Source organism: Solenopsis invicta, chromosome 15, assembly GCF_016802725.1.
Source record: "Solenopsis invicta isolate M01_SB chromosome 15, UNIL_Sinv_3.0, whole genome shotgun sequence".
In the NCBI taxonomy this organism is placed as follows: Eukaryota; Metazoa; Arthropoda; class Insecta; order Hymenoptera; family Formicidae; genus Solenopsis; species Solenopsis invicta.
Window position 1 is genome coordinate 2,265,781 of NC_052678.1, and position 19,096 is coordinate 2,284,876.

Sequence of the window (19,096 nt, forward strand, 5' to 3'; positions counted from 1 at the left end):
AAGTTCTAATTTAATATAAATGTTTTTTAAAATTAACTTTAAATTTAACTTAATTTTATTTTACACAACTTCAAATTGAGTTAGCTTTTTGTTGAGACTAGTTTTAATTAAATTAATTTTATAAGCCAGTAATTTTAAGCTGGTCTACAAGTGTAGTAAGTTTTAAGAAATCAACCATGCAATCATAGTCTCAAATGTTCTTTACACATACGATTATAATTGATCAATTTTTTATTTAACGCTTGTTACACTTATTGTAGATCGAGACCAATGCAATTAGTTCAATCTCTCTCTATTCGAGATCTCGAATCGATCTCTGACATTGGGGGGGGGGGGCACAAGATTTATCGAAGAATTCTAAAGTTTTCTGTCTACGGTTTTAAACTGGGTGCGGTCAAAGTTTCGTTACAAATGATTTGAAGCGTTTGATTAGCCAATCAGAATAAAGAATTTTACAAATTGACCAATCGAAAGATGCTTCCAAGCATTTGCAGACATTTGCAATCATCTTGACTATACCCACTGTATCGTGACGGTCGTATGTCGTATGAAGAAACCAAAGTGGAGAAGGGGGAGTCTCGCCCTCGCCACTCTCGAGTCTCGCAGTCTCGCTTTGGCTTTGCCAGTGTTCATAACGTTCTGCGTAGAGCAGTAGAGCAGCCGTTCGCCGCTTTTCTTTTTGGTAAGTCCTTTTGGTCGTCGACCTTCGCTCGTCGATTTTGCCGAAATTTGTACCCGTGTTTTCGTGGTTCTATAATGGCCTAGTTTACACCGAGCACTTCATACGCGTACTAACTCGTAACTTTCTATTAATTTATCTTACTTTCGACAATGCGTGTATACATAATACATATATTTAATTATCTCAATTCATATATATTATACCAACTTAATATACTATTTTTTAAATTTATTTCTGAAATTAAGATAATAGAAAATTACTAGTTAGTGCGCGTATCAAGTGCTCGGTGTAAACTAGGCCAATGTTTACAAGTTCGCCGGTCAACAAAGTTACACAGCGGTCATACGCCAAATATTCATATTCATTGCCGTTGGTCTTTATTTGTGTTTCCGTGTGTATACATATTTTATATTTCGAACAAGAATATTAATCTCTTTTCTGCTACTGTACTATTTATTACATTTTTCTGTATTGACTAAGATTGGCAATATATATCAACGAATCTATAATTAATTACGCGCCCTTTTAAACAAAGATTAAAAATTATTTACGACTGAATACCAATCTCGTTAGTCAATACAGAAAAATGTAATAAATAGTACACGCAGCAGAAAGAAGAGATTAACTTTCTTGTTCGAAATATCTCAAATGGATATATATACACGGAAACACAAATAAAGGATCGAACACAATAACTATGAATATTTGGCATAGAATCGCTGTGTAACCTTGTTGACCGGCAAACTTGTAAACATTAGAGAACCACGAAAACGCAGGTATGTATATACAAGGACAAATTGAAATTTCGACAAAATCGACGAGCAAAGGTCGATGATTCTAATAAACAAAGGAATAAATATTGCGTGCATTAAATGTATTGGAAGGCAGAAAAATATATTAGCTATAACACATCAATTATTATTCGTCGTTTTTCCTGAAATTATATTTTAGAATATTTATACAATATTGTGCTGTTAGAAGTTGACTAATTTGTGTTTGCTATTGGCAACACATAATTTCTTTTACATTGCCTTACATTACTTTAATTTTAGATAAATTATTAATAAAAGATTCTTCTTGGAAAACTTTTTTCTTTGCTCTCATATAATGCTTTTTCATTTCTGACATTAAATTTTTAACAGATTATTATTTACTGAAAAAAAAACAATGTAATGCTAAAGATAAAATATAAATTTATGTAATAAATATGAACTGGATATTTTTAATGATTTATTTTGTAATACAAATAAAATAGGTCTGTTAATATTTATTTAAAATTTTAAATGCTTTTTCCTATTTTCCATCGTATTAATGTATGCAACATAGGAATCACCTTGTCACCTCTTTTCTACATTGTACAAGTTGTTTGATGTTTAACTAATAATAAGTCATCTATAGAGTTGTAAATTTTAAATATAAATTCTAAATATAATAATTATACATTTTTTAAATATCTAAATTGACTTGAAACTCTAACATTAAAAGAACTTTTATTATTATTAAAAAGATATTCTTTAATGACTAACGATAAAATAATATTAATTATTACGATAATCGTTGCATGTATTTGTGTTTAAGTTATTACAATATTTTCTAGATATCTCAACAACAAACTATTATAAATTTCCAAGTTATCTAAATTGATTTCGAATTTTAATATTAAAAGTCATTGGTTTATTCTTGAAGAAATTTATCTTTTTAAAAAATTTTGTTGGTATTATAATTTCATGTAAATATAGATACGAGATTTATTTGGAAAGTAAGGTTCAAATCGCCGTTTATGTTTTATAAGAAATTGGACCTTACTTTCCGAATAACCCTCGTATATTGAAAATTTATAATTAATAGAAAAAAAACAACACCATTGTAACAGCAATAAACTTGACTTTGACATAATTTGTTTTATAACAGTAAATTTTTTGTCTTTGACCAAAATGACACAATACTATGAAATTATAATTGTATATATTTGTAGCTGCCTTTATACGTTCTGCAGATACTTCAATACAATAAACTATTGTTGTAAATTTTCAAAATATCTAAATTTACTTTGAACTTTAGTACTAAAAGCAAGTAATTGCATTATTATTGAAGAGACCTGTTTTTTGTTTTTTATATTAGAATTTCAAGTAAATTCAGAATCTTGAGTTTGTTTATTTATATAACTTGAAGTTTGTTTTATTATATAACTACTATCATATCTTCAATAATTGCTGTATAGGAAGTGAGAAGATTAAGCCACCTATGTGTCCCGCTTTATGTCGACAATTACAAACGCTCAAGAACGTCCTTGCACGAGCACAAGCTAGCCTCCACATAGATCAACAGAGGATCCTCAGTATCCAACCGATTCGTTAGAGCGGACCGACTCCTGGTATAGACTGTGAAATTTCGTCAGTTGGATTCCGAAGATGATTTATGAAGACACCCTATACCCGTTGTTCAAGAGGGTCGGCGATGTCTTCCAGATTCGGTTGATGGTAGATATGGCCGAGTTGACGCTACTGTTTCATCATGTATACAAATCCGGATGATGCGGCACGTGCCATCACCCAGCTAGACCAGTACGAGATTTCACCAGGCAGAAAAATAAGGGTCTTAGCGAGCGTGAATAAATGCAAACTCTATGTCGGTCCTCTGCCGTAGCACATCGCATCAGAAGAAGTCGTCAGGGTAAATCTTTGTTTGTTTATTTTTTACATTTACGATTATAAAACTTGCTTTGAACAAACAGATTTTATTACAATTCACATTAATTTTAGATTACACAGAAGAATTCAAACGATTTACATCAATTTCAGAGAATATACTTATATAAAGCCTTCTTTAAAAATTTTGTTATAAAGATTTTTAAAAAAACTACTTGGACATTTTCAAAGATTTTATAAATTTTTTTAAAAATTATATACAGAAAAAAATATTAATTGGTAAATAGCTTGAAAACGAAACAAATTATGTAATTGAAAAATTACATGATAAATTATATAATATAATCTTAGAAATTCTAAAAAATTTTTAAATTATATAGAAATTTTGAAAAAAAATTTATATTAAGAATTCTGAAAAAAATTCATCCAGAGATGACACATATAAAATTAGAACTAGAATTTTAACCTGTCATAATGTAAATTGTAGATTATTTAAAATGAGCTTCAGATTTAAAAATAATTAAAGTTTTGTGTAAAACTTGAACATTTTTTTAAAACTTTTCTAGATATAAAGATTACTTTGAAAAATAGATTTTATTTTCATTTTTATTGCTAATGTTTTCTGAATCTCATGTATCTTTTTCTTATATTCATATTACATAATTTGTAAATAAACACTTTTCATGTTTGCTCGATTATTTCTTATTCTGAAAATTTCAATTTTTTTTATTTCTTATTTAGGTGATTTATGCATCAGCATGGGATATCGAGTACGTGTCTATTTTCTGAATCACGATGCTGCCTATACTATAATTTCTTTCAAATCACATCGTAATGTAGCCTTGGCGAAACGAAAATTGAGACCTGAAAGGCTCTTTAAATGTAATGAAGTACACAATGGGCGCGTGTCGATTGGAACCCTACTAACGTACGTGGTGAGCAATTTTTTTTAATTTTAACTTTTATTTTTCATACACACACACATACACACACACACAAACAAACAAACAAAAATGACATTAGATTTCGACAATCGAAATTAAAGCACTGATTTTACTTTGATTGTGCAAGCTTTTGTGATTAAATTTTTAATTTGAAAATAAATTAATTTATTATTCACACATAATTTGCAAAATAGTGATGACTTGTAATTTTTTAAAAATTATAATTTAAGATAAATTTTTTTTCATGTCTGCTTCAATTTAAGTTGAAAGTGAATGAAGAGAGATAACAATAAATTATGATAAGTTTTTAGAATCTTTTTTATTGAACCTCATATTGGAGCATTATTATTTCTTTAATTAAAGTATTAGATTGGAAACGATGATTGTTACAGTAGAATAAAATTTAATTGTCAGGAAAGAGTTGTAAAATAAAAAAATTTTTATAAAATTTCTGTAGCTATATTCAGTTTATTTGAATTATTCTGTATGTCAATATTCTATTTCACTCTTGATGCTGTTGAATTTGTAATCAATGTAAAACATCTAAAATCAATTGAATGTATATTCACCTATGTATACGTGTACATTTAAGATAGATTTTATTTATGCTCTAGTACAGCACAGAAAGATTGCAACCACACTGCAGAAATATTTTATCACAAGATTACAAGTAGAGGTGTGCGAATCGAGCATTTGTCAACTAAATGTGATTGTAACTATAAAAATATACGAATCAAGAAATCAAATTAAATTAAATATTGGTAACATGTTTACTGTATTTTGATGACGTTGCAAATTCTTTTTAATAAATAAAAAAATTTCAATAACTTTAGAAAATAATTAAAAAAAATAATATATTAAATAAATATATTAAATAAATTTATAATAGATATTAAACAACAAGTGGTGATGCTATTATACTGATAAAGAAGCATTTACATATGATACAAATTATAAAATTGTGTTATAACATATCTATGAAACAAATTTAACATTGAAACAAATTTAAAAAGTTATTTAAATTATTGTTTATCGATTTAGAAGCGATAGAAGTTTTGGAAGTTGACAGTCATATATGAGAATTGATATGCGTTGACAAAATTGATCTTGTGGAAGATGTGAATAAAACAATATTGTAGATGATTCGAAATTCTCACACTATTCAAATTCGAATTTGAACTTATTTGCACATTTATTTTACAATTACATTTATTGGATGTCTTGTACTGTCTGGGATGTTAATAATGCATTGTAAAAATTTAAATAGAGCAACTTTATACATATTACTATTCAAAAATATTTAAAACAATTTTATTTAAAATTTAAAATGTTAAAATTTTTAATTTTAACTTTTAATTTGTTTTTTTTTCTTTTTAATTTAATTTAATCATTTTTTTTAACTTAATTAAAATCGAATGAAAACAAGTGTGAAAAGCACACGAAGGTGCATGGAGCGTGACGAGTGGCGCATGAAGTTGGCCACGCGACTTACTAATTCCCCCCACCATCGCGGACACATGGACCGCCCCGACCGCCCGGGGGCGGCACGCGGCGTAAACGTGAACTCGACTATTCGCGCGTAAGCACTGTGGCCGGCATACCTTGCGCGCCCTTAGATTTTTCTTATGCGTTAGACTTGGTTGTTCTACCTGGTTCCACCTTAATTTTGGTAAGTATCAAGTAAATGCAGATGCATAAATTTATCTAACAGTTAAATTTATTTGATACTTACCAAAAAGTGGAACAATCGGGCTTCTATGCAGTAACTTTCCTGCTGCGTAATTTCACCGGTATAATCTGCTTGTTAAAAGAATATTTACACTCATATAACATTGAGTATTAAATAAATTATTAAATAAATGATTTCATAAGTAATTACTTGCAATTTGTCACTTAAAAATGAAAATAATATGGATAGTCATAATACTTACACGATTTATAATACTGTCTTCTTTTCTATTAATTTTAATTTGATATTAATGTTTGAGATTTTTTTCATGTTAACAATGTTATATTTGCCATTACAGACTTTCATCATAAGAAAGTTATTTATCCTGATGATGAAAAGAAATCATCAGTGGCATAAGGTCTGAATCGAAGAGCGTAGTCACCTTGGACCAGATGTGGCCTCAACATGAAAAGCCACTGCATAAGTTGATAACGGATTTGCCACAATGAATTACAAAGGGTAATTGCATAGGGTATCCGCGAATTATGATACCCACTTTCTCAAGGATCGACCATCAGAGACTGGCTTCTGGGTTGACCACTTTTCTAAGTATGATCTTAGACAAGGATGACAATCAGGTTTTGTCGATTGTGGAGGCGAAAAAACTGAAAGGATTTTGCGCGCCCATGCAAAAAGGTAAGTCCATCGATCTATCCGCGGGAATGAATAAGAACTCGGACAACATGACGTCTTAAAGACGACTAAAAGACATCTCTTAAACGTCTTTAGGACGACTTTTTGTAACGCTTTTTGAATTTTTTAGACATGCATGTTGTGTGGGAATCAATGGAATCATCAACGAAACGCTCATTGATACGAAGATCGGAAACAAGCAATCAAATGCGTTTGAGGGCAGTTTTTTTTTTTTTAGAAAAGACTTATCATTTGTTTTGCTTACAACGATCGCAATTATAAAGAGCGAGGAATGATCTTCAGTTTGATCAGGGAGACCTTTTTCGGCCGTTTTGATTTTATTCGCGAGGATTATAGTTACGAGAAACGGATGACCGTCAGCCCGATTAGTGACAATGCTCAAGTTGCTGGTACGGTCATAATTTTGTAAGATTATAATATTATTATAATATAATATTATTTAAATATTAATTAATATTCCTGAAATATTAATATATTAATAAAAAGTACCTACATGTCCACTCCTCAATGTATATTATATGTATATGTGCATACATTATATAAATATTACATTAGAAGTAAATATTATTTATTTTAATGATTTAAATTATCGTGAATATTATATTTAGGTATAATAATTATAAAGTTTATGAATATTTTATGTATAATAATTTACATTATATTTGAGCAAAAATAATTTGTACGAACGTTTTCATAACATTCTATGGATATTAAAATAACAAATATTATATAAAGCAAACGCATAACATTAATAATATAATATTTCTATAAATTTAAAAAATATTCTTGGAATATTATTTTAATGTTTTAATTTTTAATATTTGTATATAACATTTTATGAATATTGTATACTTATAGGGAAGTTCAGGCAAGCTTTAATAAACATATGGTATGTACCATCAATGTGTTCGAGAATCTGGACTGGAAACTTCGCCATGATACTATCGCCGCCTCTACGAGACCTTGTTCAACATGACAGAAGCTTAAGTATACGCAGCGATGCCCGAACCTGAATACAGAGAGAGCGACTATGACGCCGAGTACGGTAAGCGTATATGCGATCTCTACTTTTCTTGAAGCTGAATTGCTCAGAAAATCATGAGCTGAACGAGCTTCTGAATCCATTGTCGTATACCGCCAATCTCTTTTCACTGGGCACTAAGGCACGCTTAGTGCGTTTTGCACTGAAGCCGCCACCGTCTATTGGTGCTCGTGCCGAATTTCTACATTTAATGCGTACTGAGTGCGCACCAATTCTCCCAGTGAAAAACGCTGTTAGACTATAGATTAATGTTATTTCGTATTGGCGCTGTCCACTGATCTTTAATAATTTTTGAATGGGCACTTCCAGCAAACAAAAATGGATTCAAAATATTTAAAATGGATAGAAATGGATTTAAAAAATCAACAATTTGGATTCGGCAATGATTACAGGAATCCATTTCTATTTAATTAAAGTTTAATAATTCCTTAAATCCGTTTTAAATCTATGAAGTGAAATTGAAATTACGGGATTTCTATTTTTTTCGATCAAAAAAAAGTTATGTCATATAATCTATTTTAATATATGAAACAATTGAAATGAAGTAATTTTTCTTTTTTCAATCTAAAAGGAGTTTTGATAAATCATCCAATCCATTTTAATCCATGACATAGAATTGAAATGATTTAATTGCTCTCTTTTAATCCAAAATATATTTAAATGAACTAAAATGGATTACAAATTTTCAATCCATTTTTGTTTGCTGGATTGCTATGTTATGCAAATATGTAACACACAATTCAAATAGATTAGACATTGTAAAAATTAATAATTAAAAATTATTGACAAATTAAGAAAAGGCAATACCGGTTCAAAGTTGTTAATAACACAATAACAATTATTAATTTATCCTATCTGATAGCGCATAAAATCAGTTATCAGATCGTCAGAGATTTTGGTGCTCGTAAAAATCTTTCCAAAATGTTCTTTAGACCTTGCAGTATCGAAATATATCAATTTCGGAATTTGGTGCTCATTGCAAACTTTTAAATAAATTGTTTATCCGCGGAAAGCGCGCGCCGCGCTTTAATATTAGTTTCCAGATCATCAGAGATTTTGGTGCTTGTAAAAATTTTATATTAAAATGTTTTTTAGGCAGTGTAGTATCAAAATTATCAGTTTCCGAATTTGGTGCTCACTGTTGTAAATAAATTGTTTATTAACGGAGAGTACGCGCCGCGTTATAATTACCCTTGATAAAAAATACTGATTAGCTACATCAGTAACTGGTAATATTTCATCAGTAACTGATAATGCTGCATCAGTAATTAATGATGATTCATCAGTAACTTATAATGTTCTGACAGTAACTGATTACAAACGTCAGTTACTGGTAGTACTTATTAGTTAATGTTCAGTTTTAATAAACAGTTTTTACATCAGTTTAAGAAACTGATGTTGTCACTGAATGCTACTATCAGTAACTGATGAGCAATCCTTAGTTTTTCATCAGTTTGCCTAATACTGGTTATGTTCTTCAGTTTATATTCAGTTTTTAAATATCAGTTTTTGTATTACGCCAAAAAACTGATTAAACACTAAATGCTACCACCAGTATCTAATGAGGAATCTTCAGATTTTAACAAGTTTGTCAAATACTTATGTTCTTTACACAGTTCACATTAATATAGCTTTAACTTTCAGTTTCTGCATTACTAAAAAAAAAACTAAATATATAAAACTAAATATAGGTACTAAATGCTACCATTAGTAACTGAAGACTAGTTGTTTGTAATTTTTTAATAGTTTCTTAAAAACTGGTTATGTTCTTTAGTTAAATTTTTCTATTCAGTTTTTAAATATCAGTTTCTACATTACTAAAAAAATGAATACACACATGTGTTATGATGAGTAATGATGAGTAATCTTCAGTTTTTCACCAATTTGTCAAATGTTCTTCGATTCATATTCAATTCTTAATATCAGTTTCTTCTCTAAAAAAACTGATTAAACTAAGTGTTATCATCCAGTAACTGAAGTCGTCAGTTTTTCAACAATTTGCCAGATACTATAGTTATATTTTTTGTTGATATCCAGTTTTTATATTAATTTTTTTTTAATTCAAGAAAATTTCTTAAACATTTATTAGCATCATTTATTGGTAGTAATTCTGTTTTTCATTAGTTTGTCAGTTTTGTTATTAAATAAAGAATCATAAAAATGGAAGAAATGCTATAATTTTGTAACAGTTAATAACAATATTCATGATTAGCTACAATTTTTAACTAATATCAATATTACACAAACAATAATAGTAATCCAGATACCATAGAAAATTAAAAAAAATTTTTTTTTTAATTTAGGTTTATGCCACCAATAGTTCATTTTGAGATGCAAAAAGCATCCTTTTTTCTGGAAAAAAACAATTTTTTTGTATCACAAAATGAACTCAAAATTGGTGATATAAACCCGAATTCTTTTTGAATTCTGTATGTTATCTGGGAATACGTGTATATAACTGTACACTAGTTATAAAAGACAGCTCATGAGTTAGAACAATTATAAAACGTTTATTAAAATATTTATGTGTATATTTATATATATTTGCATTCAAACGAACAATTAAAGATTTAATTAATCTCTTTTAACGCAATTAACAAATGATATAATATAAGCACCATTACGATATGGAACAGATACACACTTCCGTGCTATATGACTTGGCAGACCCTAAACTGTACGATTGCTTTTCTGGCATACTAATGCCAGCTCATTTGAAGAAATATTCAGATCTCGATCCTCACTAAGATTTTCATCAAGTATATCAAATTCTTTTCCTAACACAACACATATTTCTTTTTTTGATATGACTATTATAACCATAAGAATATGTGTAACATTAAAAATGTGAACATCATTCAATTTTACAATGCTGTTATCTCTGATAACTTTGAGAATATTATAATAACTTGCATGATAAACTGTTCTTTGAAAAATCAATCGCCTAAATGAATATGCCAGTAATTCAAGAAGTCCATCTTGAATAATTTGCTAAATAGAAACTTTTTTAATTAAAAAGAATTTGTAATTGTCACGGGCTCCGTGTTTTTAAGTAATTTCTACGGGTCCTATTTGTCTTCACGTTGTGTCAGGATGAGCACGTTTGTTCTTGATATATAGATATCAAGATCCTTTCTATATTTTCGCGTTATTATTTTGGACGTATACTTAAGAGTTATGTTTCTTAGGGACAGATATCTTGTGTTGATTTGCTTTATGACACTGCGGGGAATTTTCGTTATTGGCGAAAAGAGAAATCATGAAATCAGCTGCACGTAACAAATAAATAATAATTATTTATTAGTTTTTTTATTAATTATTAATAAAAAATCAGAAATTCAAAGTTTTTTCCTTTGAAATTCAAAGTTTGAATTCTTGGTTTTCCCGTTTTTACGACGCGAATATTGTCGTCAGAGCTCATGCGTTTGAACAGCAAAGCCAGGTTTATAAATTATAATTTCGACACTTTCCGTTCAGTATTCGATTCAAATTTATCTTCCATCGGTTTCTTGTTTTTAAGTAATTTCTACGGGTCCTGTTTGTCTTCACGTTGCGTCAGGGTGAGCACGTTTGTTCCTGATATATAGTTTCTTTTTATATTTTTGCGTTATTATTTCGGACGTATACTTAAGAGTTATGTTTCTTAGGGACAGATATCTTGTGTTGATTTGCTTTATGACACTGCGGGGAATTTTCGTTATTGGCGAAAAGAGAAATCATGGAATCAGCTGAACGTAACAAATAAATAATAATTATTTATTAGTTTTTTTATTAATTATTAATAAAAGATCAGAAATTCAAAGTTTTTTCCTTTGAAATTCAAAGTTTGAATTCTTGGTTTTCCCGTTTTTACGACGCGAATATTGTCGTCAAAGCTCATGCGTTTGAACAGCAAAGCCAGGTTTATAAATTATAATTTCGACTCTTTCCGTTCAGTATTCGATTCAAATTTATCTTCCATCGGTTTCTTGTTTTTAAGTAATTTCTACGGGTCCTGTTTGTCTTCACGTTGCGTCAGGGTGAGCACGTTTGTTCCTGATATATAGTTTCTTTTTATATTTTTGCGTTATTATTTCGGACGTATACTTAAGAGTTATGTTTCTTAGGGACAGATATCTTGTGTTGATTTGCTTTATGACACTGCGGGGAATTTTCGTTATTGGCGAAAAGAGAAATCATGGAATCAGCTGAACGTAACAAATAAATAATAATTATTTATTAGTTTTTTTATTAATTATTAATAAAAGATCAGAAATTCAAAGTTTTTTCCTTTGAAATTCAAAGTTTGAATTCTTGGTTTTCCCGTTTTTACGACGCGAATATTGTCGTCAAAGCTCATGCGTTTGAACAGCAAAGCCAGGTTTATAAATTATAATTTCGACTCTTTCCGTTCAGTATTCGATTCAAATTTATCTTCCATCGGTTTCTTGTTTTTAAGTAATTTCTACGGGTCCTGTTTGTCTTCACGTTGCGTCAGGGTGAGCACGTTTGTTCCTGATATATAGTTTCTTTTTATATTTTTGCGTTATTATTTCGGACGTATACTTAAGAGTTATGTTTCTTAGGGACAGATATCTTGTGTTGATTTGCTTTATGACACTGCGGGGAATTTTCGTTATTGGCGAAAAGAGAAATCATGGAATCAGCTGAACGTAACAAATAAATAATAATTATTTATTAGTTTTTTTATTAATTATTAATAAAAGATCAGAAATTCAAAGTTTTTTCCTTTGAAATTCAAAGTTTGAATTCTTGGTTTTCCCGTTTTTACGACGCGAATATTGTCGTCAAAGCTCATGCGTTTGAACAGCAAAGCCAGGTTTATAAATTATAATTTCGACTCTTTCCGTTCAGTATTCGATTCAAATTTATCTTCCATCGGTTTCTTGTTTTTAAGTAATTTCTACGGGTCCTGTTTGTCTTCACGTTGCGTCAGGGTGAGCACGTTTGTTCCTGATATATAGTTTCTTTTTATATTTTTGCGTTATTATTTCGGACGTATACTTAAGAGTTATGTTTCTTAGGGACAGATATCTTGTGTTGATTTGCTTTATGACACTGCGGGGAATTTTCGTTATTGGCGAAAAGAGAAATCATGGAATCAGCTGAACGTAACAAATAAATAATAATTATTTATTAGTTTTTTTATTAATTATTAATAAAAGATCAGAAATTCAAAGTTTTTTCCTTTGAAATTCAAAGTTTGAATTCTTGGTTTTCCCGTTTTTACGACGCGAATATTGTCGTCAAAGCTCATGCGTTTGAACAGCAAAGCCAGGTTTATAAATTATAATTTCGACTCTTTCCGTTCAGTATTCGATTCAAATTTATCTTCCATCGGTCTTTTGTTTTTAAGTAATTTCTACGGGTCCTGTTTGTCTTCACATTGTGTCAGGATGAGCACGTTTGTTCTTGAAATATAGCTCCTGTTTATATTTTCGCGTTTTTATTTCGAACGTATATTTAAGAGTTATGTTTCTTAGGGACAGATATCTTGTGTTGATTTGCTTTATGACACTGCGGGGAATTTTCGTTATTGGCGAAAAGAGAAATCATGAAATCAGCTGCACGTAACAAATAAATAATAATTATTTATTAGTTTTTTTATTAATTATTAATAAAAAATCAGAAATTCAAAGTTTTTTCCTTTGAAATTCAAAGTTTGAATTCTTGGTTTTCCCGTTTTTACGACGCGAATATTGTCGTCAGAGCTCATGCGTTTGAACAGCAAAGCCAGGTTTATAAATTATAATTTCGACACTTTCCGTTCAGTATTCGATTCAAATTTATGTTCCATCGGTCTTTTGTTTTTAAGTAATTTCTACGGGTCCTGTTTGTCTTCACATTGTGTCAGGATGAGCACGTTTGTTCTTGAAATATAGCTCCTGTTTATATTTTCGCGTTTTTATTTCGAACGTATATTTAAGAGTTATGTTTCTTAGGGACAGATATCTTGTGTTGATTTGCTTTATGACACTGCGGGGAATTTTCGTTATTGGCGAAAAGAGAAATCATGAAATCAGCTGCACGTAACAAATAAATAATAATTATTTATTAGTTTTTTTATTAATTATTAATAAAAAATCAGAAATTCAAAGTTTTTTCCTTTGAAATTCAAAGTTTGAATTCTTGGTTTTCCCGTTTTTACGACGCGAATATTGTCGTCAGAGCTCATGCGTTTGAACAGCAAAGCCAGGTTTATAAATTATAATTTCGACACTTTCCGTTCAGTATTCGATTCAAATTTATCTTCCATCGGTTTCTTGTTTTTAAGTAATTTCTACGGGTCCTGTTTGTCTTCACGTTGCGTCAGGGTGAGCACGTTTGTTCCTGATATATAGTTTCTTTTTATATTTTTGCGTTATTATTTCGGACGTATACTTAAGAGTTATGTTTCTTAGGGACAGATATCTTGTGTTGATTTGCTTTATGACACTGCGGGGAATTTTCGTTATTGGCGAAAAGAGAAATCATGGAATCAGCTGAACGTAACAAATAAATAATAATTATTTATTAGTTTTTTTATTAATTATTAATAAAAGATCAGAAATTCAAAGTTTTTTTCTTTGAAATTCAAAGTTTGAATTCTTGGTTTTCCCGTTTTTACGACGCGAATATTGTCGTCAAAGCTCATGCGTTTGAACAGCAAAGCCAGGTTTATAAATTATAATTTCGACTCTTTCCGTTCAGTATTCGATTCAAATTTATCTTCCATCGGTTTCTTGTTTTTAAGTAATTTCTACGGGTCCTGTTTGTCTTCACGTTGCGTCAGGGTGAGCACGTTTGTTCCTGATATATAGTTTCTTTTTATATTTTTGCGTTATTATTTCGGACGTATACTTAAGAGTTATGTTTCTTAGGGACAGATATCTTGTGTTGATTTGCTTTATGACACTGCGGGGAATTTTCGTTATTGGCGAAAAGAGAAATCATGGAATCAGCTGAACGTAACAAATAAATAATAATTATTTATTAGTTTTTTTATTAATTATTAATAAAAGATCAGAAATTCAAAGTTTTTTCCTTTGAAATTCAAAGTTTGAATTCTTGGTTTTCCCGTTTTTACGACGCGAATATTGTCGTCAAAGCTCATGCGTTTGAACAGCAAAGCCAGGTTTATAAATTATAATTTCGACTCTTTCCGTTCAGTATTCGATTCAAATTTATCTTCCATCGGTTTCTTGTTTTTAAGTAATTTCTACGGGTCCTGTTTGTCTTCACGTTGCGTCAGGGTGAGCACGTTTGTTCCTGATATATAGTTTCTTTTTATATTTTTGCGTTATTATTTCGGACGTATACTTAAGAGTTATGTTTCTTAGGGACAGATATCTTGTGTTGATTTGCTTTATGACACTGCGGGGAATTTTCGTTATTGGCGAAAAGAGAAATCATGGAATCAGCTGAACGTAACAAATAAATAATAATTATTTATTAGTTTTTTTATTAATTATTAATAAAAGATCAGAAATTCAAAGTTTTTTCCTTTGAAATTCAAAGTTTGAATTCTTGGTTTTCCCGTTTTTACGACGCGAATATTGTCGTCAAAGCTCATGCGTTTGAACAGCAAAGCCAGGTTTATAAATTATAATTTCGACTCTTTCCGTTCAGTATTCGATTCAAATTTATCTTCCATCGGTCTCTTGTTTTTAAGTAATTTCTACGGGTCCTGTTTGTCTTCACGTTGCATCAGGGTGAGCACGTTTGTTCTAGAGTTGGTATAAAGAGAGTTGCGACAATTACCCGGAAATCGCCATTAAGGGGGAAAATATATAGCTACATAGCGCCAATTTCAAAATATGAGCAAGCAATACTGTGTAACACAATGTATATACAATTCAATGCTTTCTAATTTTGACACAATCATACAGAGCGTTTTTTCGTATAGAGCGAATATTCTTAACCTTAATTTCTGCACAATTTTGAAAACCATGTCAAATGATTGATATTATTTATTCATGAGAGATCGAATACATTTAGTTTTGATAGAAGCAGTGTTTTACGAGTTGATATTGTGTAATACTGTGTCACACAGTGTATGACTATATTTTGTTGCTGGAAAACTCTCAATAGCAATGAAATAAAATTTTAACTTTAAATAATTATTACTTTTTTTACATATATATAAGTTTTTTACATTTTGAGTTCTACGACTTACAATTAGAATTATATAATTTAAAAAGATTATTTTAAGGCGATTTTTATTTTATGTAGCAGAAAGATTATGCTAAGAAAAAATTAGTTTTATAAATATACCAGGATCAAATACTTAACTCAATCATCTTAAATTTCTCGTAAATTGTTATATAAAAAAAAATGTTTAAAAGAAAAATTATATGTTAATAAAAAAATAATTATTACATTAAAGTGTTTTGACATCCTTCTGCTGCACAATGTACCATCTCACTAAACAATGTGTACAGAAAGACTATTTAACATATTTTCTTTAATATTATTCATTAGTCTACATATAAAATGACAATAATATTGGAATAATAAATAGAATGTTAACAATAAGAAATAAAAAAATAGATAAATTTTTAAAACAATTTGAGATTATATTTGTATATCATTATTCTTATTATTTATTAAGAAATAGTTAACTTCTTGGCTTTAAAAAAATATTGACAAAAATTACACTTGTATAATTAATATTCTTTTCAGAATTAATATTCTTTCTAGAGTTTGCAAAAAGGTTGCAAAAGAGTTTGTATCAACTGACACACGTAAACACACTCTTCAACCAAAGATGATTAGGCTGCATTCGGGAATACACACCAAGTTCTTCCGAGTATCATTTTATCCTTGTTTAGCATTCAGTGAACAATAAAGATAAAACGACAGTCCAAGGCACTCGGTGTGTACAGCTCTATTTAATCTACCTAACCTAACTGATAGCTAACCGGAAATTTTCCCTTTAATAGCGGAGCCAATCAGCATTAGGCACATACATTGTCGCAACTTTCTTTATACCAACTCTAGTTTGTTCCTGATATATAGTTTCTTTTTATATTTTTGCGTTATTATTTCGGACGTATACTTAAGAGTTATGTTTCTTAGGGATAGATATCTTGTGTTGATTTGCTTTATGACACTGCGGGGAATTTTCGTTATTGGCGAAAAGAGAAATCATGGAATCAGCTGAACATAACAAATAAATAATAATTATTTATTAGTTTTTTTATTAATTATTAATAAAAGATCAGAAATTTAAAGTTTTTTCCTTTGAAATTCAAAGTTTGAATTCTTGGTTTTCCCGTTTTTACAACGCGAATATTGTCGTCAGAGCTCATGCGTTTGAACAGCAAAGCCAGGTTTATAAATTATAATTTCGACACTTTCCGCTCAGTATTCGATTCAAATTTATCTTCCATCGGTCTTTTGTTTTTAAGTAATTTCTACGGGTCCTGTTTGTCTTCACGTTGTGTCAGGATGAGCACGTTTGTTCTTGAAATATAGCTCCTGTTTATATTTTCGCGTTTTTATTTCGAACGTATACTTAAGAGTTATGTTTCTTAGGGACAGATATCTTGTGTTGATTTGCTTTATGACACTGCGGGGAATTTTCGTTATTGACGAAAAGAGAAATCATGGAATCAGCTGAATATAACAAATAAGTAATAATTATTTATTAGTTTTTTTATTAATTATTAATAAAAAATCAGAAATTCAAAGTTTTTTCCTTTGAAATTCAAAGTTTGAATTCTTGGCTTTCCCGTTTTTACGACGCGAATATTGTCGTCAGAGCTCATGCGTTTGAACAGGAAAGCCAGGTCTATAAATTATAATTTCGACACTTTCCGTTCAGTATTCGATTCAAATTTATCTTCCATCGGTCTCTTGTTTTTAAGTAATTTCTACGGGTCCTGTTTGTCTTCACGTTGCGTCAGGGTGAGCACGTTTGTTCCTGATATATAGTTTTTTTTTATATTTTTGCGTTATTATTTCGGACGTATACTTAAGAGTTATGTTTCTTAGGTACAGATATCTTGTGTTGATTTGCTTTATGACACTGCGGGGAATTTTCGTTATTGGCGAAAAGAGAAATCATGGAATCAGCTGAACGTAACAAATAAATAATAATTATTTATTAGTTTTTTTATTAATTATTAATAAAAGATCAGAAATTCAAAGTTTTTTCCTTTAAAATTCAAAGTTTGAATTCTTGGTTTTCCCGTTTTTACGACGCGAATATTGTCGTCAGAGCTCATGCGTTTGAACAGCAAAGCCAGGTTTATAAATTATAATTTCGACACTTTCCGTTCAGTATTCGATTCAAATTTATCTTCCATCGGTCTCTTGTTTTTAATTAATTTCTACGGGTCCTGTTTGTCTTCACGTTGTGTCAGGATGAGCACGTTTGTTCTTGATATATAGCTCCTTTTATATTTTCGCGTTATTATTTCGGACGTATACTTAAGAGTTATGTTTCTTAGGGACAGATATCTTGTGTTGCCGATTTTCTTTATGACACGGTGGGGAATTTTCGTTATCGGCGAAAAGGGAAATCATGGAATCAGCTAACAAATAAATAATAATTATTTATTAGTTATTTTTATTAATTATTAATAAAAAATCAGAAGATAATATGTTCAATAATTATGGAAAAAAGGAAACTTACCTCGGGGTGTATATGCCGCACATGTCGACGATTGATTGATAAATCCACAATGATCATGAGATTCCTTCTGTTCTGCCAGAAGTTATCGCCCAGTTGCCACCTCAACGGCAGCGATTGACTGTCAAGCTACGCGTTACTACCACGGAAAGCTCTCGACGTCTTGGCTCAATCTCTTGCATTGGTGGAGTAGGGCCCCTCTCTGGTAATTCGAGTCTTCTATTTAATCATCATTAATTTAACTAAAAATATAAAAACCCGAGCTTCACATAAACAATTTTTATTTATTAATTTATTTTTTAAATTGGATTTTAGATACCTAGTTTCTTAGAAATAGTCCTCAGGTATTTAATTAGGAAATAACCCCGCTAGCGCTGAGACGCTCACCTCGTCTCCGATGTTATAGCCCGGCTGACTTCAACGCCGTGGGCATTGGCTCCATAACTAAATTGAATAATAATGGAGATAAAGTCTCCCTGCTTGAACCCGCGTTGGAGTTTTATTTGTATTACATCCGATTTATTGCTTATCACTGTGTGCACATCCTTATAGGAATCTTCCACGAGCCGCACCACTAACTCGGGAAACCTCTTTTTCTGCAGTGCCGCTCTAATAGCCTCATGTGGTATCGTGTCAAATGCTTTGGAGATGTTCAGTTGCACTGCGACCAGACCTTCTGTTATCTTGGAGTGCCGCAGCAACTCATTCAGGATGTACACATTATTGAAGCAGCCTGCTTCAGACGTAAAGCCTTTTTGGCAGGGCGTCATTGTTATATGTTT

At 30.3% G+C, this 19,096-nt stretch overlaps 1 long non-coding RNA gene across 2 annotated transcripts; it reads left to right on the plus strand.

Annotated features, from left to right (window-relative positions):
- Positions 1–577: 577 nt before the first annotated feature.
- On the plus strand, positions 578–8,291 carry LOC105198849. Of its 2 annotated transcripts, none has more exons than XR_850901.3 (6): positions 578–682; positions 2,904–3,355; positions 4,072–4,265; positions 6,302–6,639; positions 6,767–7,046; positions 7,516–8,291. It is a non-coding gene; the product is annotated as an uncharacterized LOC105198849 (long non-coding RNA). The 2 variants fall into 2 exon arrangements; XR_003269153.2 differs by having other exon boundaries at positions 4,072–4,258.
- The last annotated feature ends 10,805 nt before the right edge of the window (positions 8,292–19,096 follow it).